Source organism: Salmo salar, chromosome 19 (assembly GCF_965601325.2).
Source record: "Salmo salar chromosome 19, fSalSal1, whole genome shotgun sequence".
In the NCBI taxonomy this organism is placed as follows: Eukaryota; Metazoa; Chordata; class Actinopteri; order Salmoniformes; family Salmonidae; genus Salmo; species Salmo salar.
In genome coordinates, this window is record NC_138309.1 from 68,539,107 (window position 1) to 68,550,783 (window position 11,677).

The 11,677-nt window shown below is 41.9% G+C and overlaps 1 protein-coding gene across 7 annotated transcripts in view; it reads right to left on the minus strand.

Annotated features, from left to right (window-relative positions):
- tlcd3bb (TLC domain containing 3Bb) overlaps positions 1 to 11,276 on the minus strand; it is a 48,342-nt gene extending 37,066 nt beyond the window's left edge. For 2 of the 7 annotated variants that reach the window (XM_045702606.1, XM_014159269.3), the window contains exon 1: positions 10,907 to 11,275. The gene's annotated coding sequence lies outside the window, so the exon portion shown is untranslated. The other 5 variants (XM_014159267.3, XM_014159265.3, XM_014159264.3 and 2 more) reach the window with 5 other exon arrangements.
- Between the last annotated feature and the right edge of the window lie 401 nt (positions 11,277 to 11,677).

The window sequence follows — 11,677 nt, forward strand, 5'->3', positions numbered from 1 at the left end:
CGAACACCTGCTCTCGCCGTCGTTAACAGAACTGAGGGAAAACAGTGCCCGACAGGTGGGGTGAAGGACATGGTCTACCGGAGTACGGCTAGCTAGCTCTCATTGTCGCCCCGTCCCTTCTTCTGTGGGGTTTATCGGCAGCTGGCATCCAACGCTATTTTGCACTAGTGCCACCTACTGTACTGGAGCCAAGCTCCCCAGCCAGTCCTAACTTAAAAATGGACCAATAGAAGTATAAAGATGCAGGAATGCACCGAATTGGGGGACGCAATTGCACCTTTCTCGGTCAAACTCGTCGTCAACATCTCGAACGCACAGATATGGGGCAAGAAATTGTACATTATTAAAGAAATTGCATATTATTAGTCCAACGGATCCATAATTTATTTTCTCTGGAAATGGAGGTCCACAAAATAAGGACCGAGGTAAAGTAGTTTTTTTATTCACACATTTGGACATTCAGACATTCGCCAAAAGCCATTTACAAATGTAAAAATCAATAACTAATTCACCGTTTGTCACAGAAACATCAAACTAGGTATGATTTATTCTGTAAATGTCTAGTATACTTTTACAACCTTTGCTTTGAGTAAACATTCCAGTTCTAATTTGATAGAAATACATAAAATGCCATTTAAAGCTATAGAAATCAATAACGTTTTCACTGATTATGACAGAAAAATCTAACTAGGTATGATTTATTCTATAACGTCAAAAACATACTTTTACAACCTGGCTTGAGTAAAAATTCCAGTTGACTTGATAAAAAAACATAATATCTATAAAATGCCATTTAAAGCTATATAAATGAAAAATGTTTTTGCTGATTATGACAATCATCAAACTAGGTATGATTTATTTTATGTCTAGTATACTTTTACAATCTTTGCTTTGAGTAGAAATTCCAGTCTTGATTTGATTGAAATACATAAAATCTCAAATATTGCATTTAATAATTCAGTGATTGTAGCAGAAAAGGGAAACTATGCATTTATTTGCAATAACTTTAAAGAAATGTTCATTTCAAGTGCAATTTGTTCTATATGAAGTTGTAAAATGTTTACAATCTTAAATTGTATGCAAAATCGGATCAGAACATTCAACAACCTCTGACTCCACATCGTCAGAATTCTGAAGTAGGAAATCAACAAGCTCCTCAGTGTCGTTCTGCTCAAAGTCAAGGTCACCTTCTCCATACTCATTGATCTCAGATCCCAACTTTGCTGCTCTCCTGTTCACCTCATATCCTTTACTGCAGGGTTGGTAGTGGATAGTGTATCCACTGGATGGCTGAGTCTGGCCTCTCCAGGCACCATGAACGCTGGTACCCCCTGCTCACTTTGAGATGGCTCCTCCAGAAGCTCCCCCTCCTCCTTCACTGTGAAGAATATGCACTGCCTGGTATTGCTCTGCTCCACATTCAATTGGGATTGACCTTGACTAACCTGGGGGTCATTCAAACCATTTGTTTTGCTAGCACAGACTGGAATATGTTCCGAGATTCTTCCGATGGCATTGAGGACTGCACCACATCAGTCACTGGCTTTATCAATATGTGCATCGAGGACGTCGTCCCCAACGTGACTGTACAGACATACCCCAACCAGAAGCCATGGATTACAGGCAACATTCGCAGTGAGCTAAAGGGTAGAGCTGCCGCTTTCAAGGATTGGGACTCTAACCCGGAAGCCTATAATAAATCCCACTATGCCCTCTGACGAACCATCAAACAGGCAAAGCGTCAATACAGGACTAAGATCGAATCGTACAACACCAGTTCCGACGCTCGTCGGATGTGGCAGGGCTTGCAAACTATTACAGACTACAAAGGGAAACACAGCCGAGAGCTGCCCAGTGACACGAGCCTACCAGACGAGCTAAATAACTTCTATGCTCGCTTCGAGGCAATTAACACTGAAACATGCATGAGAGCATCAACTGTTCTGGATGACTGTGTGATCACGCTCTCCGCAGCCGATGTGAGTAAGACCATTAAAACAGGTCAAAATTCACAAGGCCGCTGGGCCAGACGGATTACCAGGACATGCACTCTGAGCATACGCTGACCAACTGGCAAGTGTCTTCACTGACATTTTCAACCTCTCCGTGTCTGGGTCTGTAATACCAACATGTTTCAAGCAGACCACCATAGTCCCTGTGCCCAAGATCACAACGGTAACCTGCCTAAATGACTACCGACCCGTAGCACTCACATCTGTAGCCATGAAGTGCTTTGAAAGGCTGGTCATGGCTCACATAAACACCATTATCCCAGAAACCCTAGACCCACTCCAATTTGCATACCACACCAGCACTCCACACTGCCCTTTCCCACCTGGACAAAAGGAACACCTATGTGAGAATGCTATTCATTGACTACAGCTCAGCGTTCAACATCATAGTGCCCTCAAAGCTCATCACTAAGCTAAGGACCCTGGGACTAAACAGCTCCCTCTGCAACTGGATCCTAGACTTCCTGATGGGCTGCCCCCAGGTGTTAAGAGTAGGTAACAACACATCCGCCACGCTGATCCTCAACACGGGGGCCCCTCAGGGATGCGTGCTCAGTCCCCTCCTGTACTCCCTGTTCACTCATGACTGCACGGCCAGGCACAACGCCAACACCATCATTAAGTTTGCTGATGACAACAGTGGTAGACTTGATCACTGACAATGATGAGACAGTCTATAGAGAGGTGGTCAGAGACCTGGCCATGTGGTGCAAGGACAACAACCTCTCCCTCAACGTGATCAAGACAAAAGGAGATGATTGTGGACTACAGGAAAAGGAGGACAAGCACGCCCCCATTCTCATCAACGGGGCTGTAGTGGAGCAGGTTGAGAGCTTGAAGTTCCTTGGCATCCACATCAACAAACTAACATGGTCCAAGCACACCAAGACAGTCATGAAGAGGGCACAACAAAATATATTCCCCCTCAGGAGACTGAAAAGATTTGGCATGGGTCCTCAGATCCTCAAAAGATTTTACAGCTGCACCATCGAGAGCATCCTGACGGGTTGCGTCACCGCCTGGTATGGCAACTGCTCGGCTTCCGACTGTAAGGCACTACAGAGGGTAGTGCGTACGGCCCAGTACATCACCGGGGCCAAGCTTCCTACAATCCAGGACCTATATACCAGGCGGTGTCAGAGGAAGGCCCTAAAAATTGTCAAAGACTCCAGCCACCCTAGTCATAGACTGTTCTCTCTGCTACCGCACAGCAAGCGGTACAGAAGCGCCAAGTATAGGTCCAAGAGCCTTCTAAACAGCTTCTACCACCAAGCCATAAGACTCCTGAACAGCTAATCAAATAGCTACCCAGACTATTTGCAACCTGCTGCTCTTTAATTATGTTTTTCTTATCTCTTAATTTAGATTTTTGTTGGTATTTTCTTAAAACTGCATTGTTGGTTAACCGGTTGGGGATAGGGGGCAGTATTTGCACGGCTGGATAAAAAACTTACCCGATTTAATCTGGTTACTACTCCTGCCCAGTAACTAGAATATGCATATAATTATTGGCTTTGGATAGAAAACACCCTAAAGTTTCTAAAACTGTTTGAATGGTGTCTGTGAGTATAACAGAACTCCTATGGCAGGCCAAAACCTGAGAAGATTTCAAGCAGGAAGTGGCCTGTCTGAGAAGTAGTGTTTCATCTTGGCTCTTTTTATTGAAGACTCAGGATCTGTGCAATAACGTGACACTTCCTACGTCTTCCATAGGTTCTCAGAGCCCGGGAAAACTTTGAACGATATCGAGGCAGGCTCTGGCTGAAACACTTTATCGCTTTTGGCAAGTGGCCACTCAGAGTACTATGGGCTTAGGCGCATGCCCGCTTTTCCTTTGTCTGTTTATCCAAACGCAGATTCCCGGTCGGAATATTATCGCTTTTTTATGAGAAAAATGGCATAAAAATTTATTTTAAAACAGCGGTTGACATGCTTCGAAGTACGGTAATGGAATATTTAGAATTCTTTTGTCACGAATTGCGCCATGCTCGTCACCCTTATTTAGCCTTTAGGATAGTGTCTAGAACGCATGAACAAAAAGCCGCTGTTTGGATATAACGATGGATTATTTTGGACCAAACCAACATTTGTTATTGAAGTAGAAGTCCTGGGAGTGCATTCTGACGAAGACAACAAAGGTAAGAACATTTTTCTTATAGTAAATCTGACTTTGATGAGTGCTAAACCTGCTGGGTGTCTAAATAGCTAGCCCTGTGATGCCGGGCTATCTACTGAGAATATTGCAAAATGTGCTTTCACCGAAAAGCTATTTTAAAATCGGACATATCGAGTGCATAGAGGAGTTCTGTATCTATAATTCTTAAAATAATTGTTATGCTTTTTGTGAACGTTTATCGTGAGTAATTTAGTAAATTCACCGGCAGTGTTCGGTGGGAATGCTAGTCACATGCTAGTCACATGCTAATGTAAAAAGCTGGTTTTTGATATAAATATGAACTTGATTGAACAAAACATGCATGTATTGTATAACATAATGTCCTAGGGTTGTCATCTGATGAAGATCATCAAAGGTTAGTGCTACATTTAGCTGTGGTTTGGGTTTATGTGACATTATATGCTAGCTTGAAAAATGGGTGTCTGATTATTTCTGGCTCGGTACTCTGCTGACATAATCTAATGTTTTGCTTTCGTTGTAAAGCCTTTTTGAAATCGGACAGTGTGGTTAGATTAACGAGAGTCTTGTCTTTAAAATGGTGTAAAATAGTCATATGTTTGAGAAATTGAAGTAATAGCATTTCTAAGGTATTTGAATATCGCGCCACGGGATTCCACTGGCTGTTGACTAGGGTGGGACGCAAACGTCCCACCTAGCCCAGAGAGGTTAAAGGGAGTGCTCCTAACCGCAGCTTGTTACCTGTAAAAAAGACATGTCCACAGAAGCAATCAATCAATCAGATTCCAAACTCTCCACCATTGGCCAAGACCAAAGAGCTCTCCAAGGATGTCAGGGACAAGATTGTAGACCTACACAAGGCTGGAATGGGCTACAAGACCATCGCCAAGCAGCTAGGTGAGAAGGTGACAACATTTGGTGTGATTATTTGCAAATGAAAGAAACACAAAAGAACTGTCAATATCCCTCGGCCTGGGGCTCCATGCAAGATCTCACCTCATGGGGTTGCAATGATCATGAGAACGGTAAGGAATCAGCCCAGAACTACACGGGGGGATCTTGTCAATGATCTCAAGGCAGCTGGGGACCATAGTCACCAAGAAAACAATTGGTAACACACTACGCCGTGAAGGACTGAAATCCTGCAGCGCCCACAAGGTCCCCCTGCTCAAGAATACATATACATGCCCGTCTGAAGTTTGCCAATGAACATCTGAATGATTCAGAGGACAACTGGTGAAAGTGTTGTGGTCAGATGAGACCAAAATGGAGCTCTTTGGCATCAACTCAACTCACCGTGTTTGGAGGAGGAGGAATGCTGCCTATGACCCCAAGAACACCATCTCCACTGTCAAACATGGAGGTGGAAACATTATGCTTTGGGGGTGTTTTTCTGCTAAGGGGACAGGACAACTTCACCGCATCAAAGGGACGATGGACAGGGCCATGTACCGTCAAATCTTGGGTGAGAACATCCTTCCCTCAGCCAGGGCATTGAAAATGGGTCGTGGATGGGTATTCCAGCATGACAATGACCCAGAACACACGGCCAAGGCAACAAAGGAGTGGCTCAAGAAGAAGCACATTAAGGTCCTGGAGTGGCCTAGCCAGTCTCCAGACCTTAATCCCATAAAAAAATCTGTGGAGGGAGCTGAAGGTTCGAGTTGCCAAACGTCAGCCTCGAAACCTTAATGACTTAGAGAAGATCTGCAAAGAGGAGTGGGACAAAATCCTTCCTGAGATGTGTGCAAACCTAGTGGCCAATTACAAGAAACGTCTGACCTCTGTGATTGCCAACAAGGGTTTTGCCACCAAGTACTAAGTCATGTTTTGCAGAGGGGTCAAATAAGTATTTCCCTCATTAAAATGCAAATCATTTTATAACATTTTTGACATGCGTTTTTCTGGATTTTTTTGTTGTTATTCTGTCTCTCACTGTTCAAATAAACCTACCATTAAAATTACAGACTGATCATTTCTTTGTAAGTGGGCAAACGTACAAAATCAGCAGGGGATCCAAAACTTTTTCCCCCCACTGTACAGTTGAAGTCGAAAGTTTACATACACTTAGGTTGGAGTCATTAAAATTATTGTTTCAACCACTCCACAAATTTCTTGTTAAGAAACTATAGTTCTGGCAAGTCGGTTAGGACAACTACTTTGTGGATGACACAAGTAATTTTTCCAACAATTGTTTACAGACAGATTATTTCACTGTATCACAATTCCAGTGGGTCAGAAGTTTACATACACTAAGTTGACTGTGCCTTTAAACAGCGTGGAAAATTCCAGAAAGTGATGTCATGGCTTTAGAAGCTTCTGATTGACTCAAATGATGTCAATTAGCCTATCGGAGGTGTAGCTGTGGATGTATTTCAAGGCCTACCTTCAAACTCAATGCCTCTTTGCTTGACATCATGGGAAAATCAAAAGAAATCAGCCAAGACCTCAGAAAACAAATTGTAGACCTCCACAAGTCTGGTTCATCCTTGGGAGCAATTTCCAAATGCCTGAAGGTATCACGTTCATCTCTACAAACAATAGTACGCAAGTATAAACACCATGGGACCACGCAGCCATCATACCGCTCAGGAAGGAGACGTTTTCTGTCTCCTGGAGATGAATGTACTTTGGTGCGAAAAGTGCAAATCAATCCCAGAACAACAGCAAAAGGACCTTGTGAAGATGCTGGCGGAAACAGGTGCAAAAGTATCTATATCCACAGTAAAACGAGTCCTATATCGAAATAACCTGAAAGGCCGCTCAGCAATGAAAAAGCCACTGCTCCAAAACCGCCATGAAAAATCCAGACTACGGTTTGCAACTGCACATGGGGACAAAGATCGGATTATTTGGAGAAATGTCCTCTGGTCTGATGAAACAAAAAGAGAACTGTTTGGCCATAATGACCATCGTTATGTTTGGAGGAAAAAGGGGATGCTTGCAAGCCGAAGAACACCATCCAAACCGTGAAGGACGGGGGTGGCAGCATCATGGTGTGGGGGTGCTTTGCTGCAGGAGGGGCTGGTGCACTTCACAATATAAATGGCTTCATGAGGGAGGAAAATGATGTGGATATACTGAAGCAACATCAGTCAGGAAGTTAAAGCTTGGTCGCAAATGGGTCTTTCAAATGGACAATGACCCCAAGCATTCTTCCAAAGTTGTGGCAAAATGGCTTAAGGACAACAAAGTCAAGGTATTCGAGTGGCCATCACAAAGCCCTGACCTAAATCCCATAGAAAATCTGTGGGCAGAACTGAAAAAGCATGTGAGAGTAAGGATGCCTACAAACTTGACACAGTTACACCAGCTCTGTCAGGAGGAATGGGCCAAAATTCACTAAATTTATTGTGGGAAGCTTGTGGAAGGCTACCCGAAACGTTTGACCCAAGTTAAACAATTTAAAGGCAATGCTACCAAATACTAATTGAGTGTATGTAAACTTCTGACCCACTGGGAATGTGATGAAAGAAATAAAAGCTGAAATACATAAATCATTCTCTCTACTATTATTCTGACATTTCACATTCTTAAAATAAAAGTGGTGATCCTAACTGACCTAAAAAAGGGCATTTTTACTAGGATTAAATGTCAGGAATTGTGAAAAACTGAGCTTAAATGTATTTAGTTAAGGTGTATGTAAACTTCAGACTTCAACTGTATGTAGGTGTAGTTTCTCCACTGGTATAATGTGCGGTAGTTGCACACCTCCCTGCTGAATTATGTTGAGGTGATTTGGGCCAGTTGATTTATTTAATTTTTTTTAATTATCTTTTGTGAAAAGGTTTTTCACGTAGGCTTTGTGCTAGCAGTTTAAGAGAGAAAGAGAGCAAATAGCATTGGGACAGACTGGTTGAAGTCCTAGTTTTTAATGGTTAGTGCCGGTAGATTACAGAGGGGTTCACATACAGTTCAGAAGCAAATCATAATGTAAACGTTTAACCCAAAAACAAAGCATGTACTGTCCACTTCTTCAATTGGTGCTTTTTTTGTTATCCACCCTCTGGTATCTTTCAATACCGTGCTAATTAATTAATGAATTAATATATATACACACACACTATATATATATATATGTACACTACTGTTCTAAAGTTTGGGCTCACTTAGAAATGTCCTTGTTTTTGAAAGAAAATTAATTTTTTGGTCCATTAAAATATCAAATTGATCAAAAATAGTGTATTTGTAAATGACTATTGTAGCTCGGAACGGCAGATTTTTTATGGAATATCCACATAGGGCTACAGAGGCCCATTATCAGCAACCATCACTCCTGTGTTCCAATGGCACGTTGTGGTAGCTAATCCAAGTTTAGAAAACCCTTTTGCAATTATGTTAGCACAGCTAAAAACTGTTGTTCTGATAAAAGAAGCAATAAAATCAGCTTTCTTTAGACTAGTTGAATATCTTGAGCATCAGCATTTGTGTGTTTGACTGAAACTCGTCAGTCTATTCTTGTTCTGAGAAATGATGGCTATTCCATGCGAGAAATTGCCAAGAAACTGAAGATCTTGTACAACGCTGTGTACTACTTCCTTCACAGAACAGTGCAAACTGGCTCTAACCAGAATAGAAGGAGGAGTGTAAGGTCCTGGTGCACAACTGAGCAAGAGGACAAGTACATTAGAGTGTCTAGTTTGAGAAACAGACGCCTCACAAGTCCTCAACTGGCAGCTTCATTAAATAGTACCTGCAAAACATCAGTCTCAACGTCAACAGTGAAGAGGCGACTCCTGGATGCTGGCCTTCTAGGCAGAGTTCCTCTGTCCAGTGTCTGTGTTCTTTTGCCCAGCTTAATCTTTTAATTGTATTGGCCAACTCTACCTAGAAGGCCAGCATCCTGGAGTCGCCTCTTCACTGTTGATGTTGAGACTGGTGTCTTGTGGGTACTATTAAATGAAGCTGCCAGTTCAGGACTTGTGAGGCGTCCGTTTCTCAAACTAGACATTCAAATGTACTTGTCCTCTTGCACCGGGACCTCCCACTCCTCCTTCTATTCTGGTTAGAGCCAGTTTGCGCTGTTCTGTGAAGGATGTAGTACACAGCGTTGTACGAGATCTTCAGTTTCTTGGCAATTTAATTTCGCAGAACAGGAATAGACTGACGAGTTTCAGAAGAAAGTTCTTTGCTTCTGGCCAGTTTGAGCCTGTAATCGAACCAACAAATGCTGATGCTCCAGATACTCAACTAATTTAAAGAAGGACAGTTTTATTGCTTCTTTAATTAGACAACAGTTTTCAGCTGTGCTAACATAATTGCAAAAGGGTTTTCTAATGATCAATTAGCCTTTTAAAACGATAAACTTGGATTAGCTACCACAACGTGCCATTGGAACACAGGAGTGATGGTTGCTTAAAAATGGGCCTCTGTACGCCTACGTAGACATACCATTAAAAATCAGCCGTTTCCAGCTACAATAGTCATTTACAACAATGTTATTTTAATGGACACAAAAATGTGCTTTTCTTTCAAAAACAAGGACATTTCTAAGTGAGCCCAAACTTTTGAACGGTACTGTATGTTATGGTTCACTCTTAGTTTTCCTTATCTCCACTGTAGAATGTCCATCTTGGTCCTCTTGATCCATCCACCTGTCTTCTTTGTTAGTCAGGCTTGACCCCTTTATCCGGTAGTTTTTTCCTGTAATCTATTTTAATATGACTGAAGATGCATCATTTTATGCCAGGCCCCTTCTATAATGGCATAACAGACTCGTTAGAACTTTTGACCACATGCCATCCAAATCAAAACTGGAATTTGTACTCAAAACAAAAGTTGTAAAAGTATGCTAGACATTTATAGAATAAACCATATCTATTTTTATGTATCTGTGACAATCAATTAATTAGTTATTGATTTTTACCATTTGAAATGGCTTCTGTTGAATGTCTGATGAATTTCAGAATGTGTGAATATAAAACCAACTTTACCTCGCAAAATAAGGTCGCAAATCATACGAATAGCTGAGACCATGTTGGGCAATGCTAGCTAGCTGGTTGGCTAAAGACGAGACTCGGTGCATTGTAAATACGCAATGCGCTATCTTTCCATATCGAAATAAATGCATATAAGACTAATTGTATGCTGGCTTACCACTTATTTAGATAACTAGTTATATTTTGGTTATTGCACATCTTTGAGCTTACAAAGAAATGTAATACTTCTAAAACATGACCAGGTTGCTGTAGCATCAGTGGACTTGTTCACACAGGCTAACGTTAGTTACAGCTACCTAGCTAATGAACAGTCATTTATAAAAAGGGACATCTTTGGCAATGACGTTCAATCACAAATGACAAAATCAGGCAGTGAGCTAACGTCTTACAGCCGGCTAGATAACGTATGCTAAGTTAACGTTAGTTAAACGACAATATACACATTCTATATAGAACACGTATAAAACCAAGGCTACAAATTGAATCGCAATAGTACAAAAACTAAAAAGCACAAGAGTACAGTGGCTAGCTAGAAAGCTAATATTTAGCAGCTAGCTAACGTTGACCAGTTAGCAACATTTCTAGCTAGCTAAGCCAAAACACCACGAACGTTTGAAAACCAAGACAAGAAGTTAGCTAGCATGACATAGGTAGGTAGCTAACGTTAATTCAAATAGTACCATTAGACAGCTCACGTTAGTTCACTCCTGTTCTGGCCTAGCCAAAAAGGCCCAGTAGCGGTAGCTAGCTAGCTACTAGGCTAACACAAACATGCTAGCTGGTTAAATCGAAATGAATGGAACGAAGCTAGGGAGATTTACATAGATATTTTGCAGTCGGGTCAGCGGGCTGTCGAAACTCGTGTCCTGGAAAAAGCGATTAGCGAAGTCCCGGGGGTGCCCGCTTGGATGATCCACATGTTCAAACTGTTAGTATTTGACCCCAAATATATCTTACAATAAAAGTGCTGTGCAAGGGCTTCCAAAATTCCGATAGTTACCCCTTCCAAAATATTTAGACCAGCCAGTAATTGTGCCCGGCGACGCTCTAGCACCTCAGCTGGACAACATGACGGTTTGCAACTGTAAAAAAAAAAGTATAATTGACTCCAGATGTTGACTGCTATCGCATTGCTTTAGGATAACACAAAACCGCCTATCCTAGATTTGCAGATAGCCAAGTCTAGATAAATGTGGTCTGGCAGCAACAGTCCTAAGGGGCGGATTGGCCATCTAGCAATTCTGGCAAATGCCAGATGGGCTGGACCTTTTTTTGTTGACACATACAAAAAAATATATATATTTATTTTTTCTTTATTTAACGAGGCAAGTCAGTTAAGAACAAATTCTGATTTACAATGACGGCCTACCCCGGCCAAACCCTAAGAAAGGCAGCGTAGCCTAGTGGTTAGAGCGTTGGACTCGTCACCGAAAGGTTGCAAGGTCGAATCCCTGAGCTGTTGTTCTGCCCATGAAGAAGGCAGTGTTCCTAGGCTGTCATTGAAAATAAGAATTTGTTCTTAACTGACTTGCCTTTTTAAATAAAGGTGAAATAAAAACCCTGGGCCAACTGTGCGCTGCCCTATGGAACTC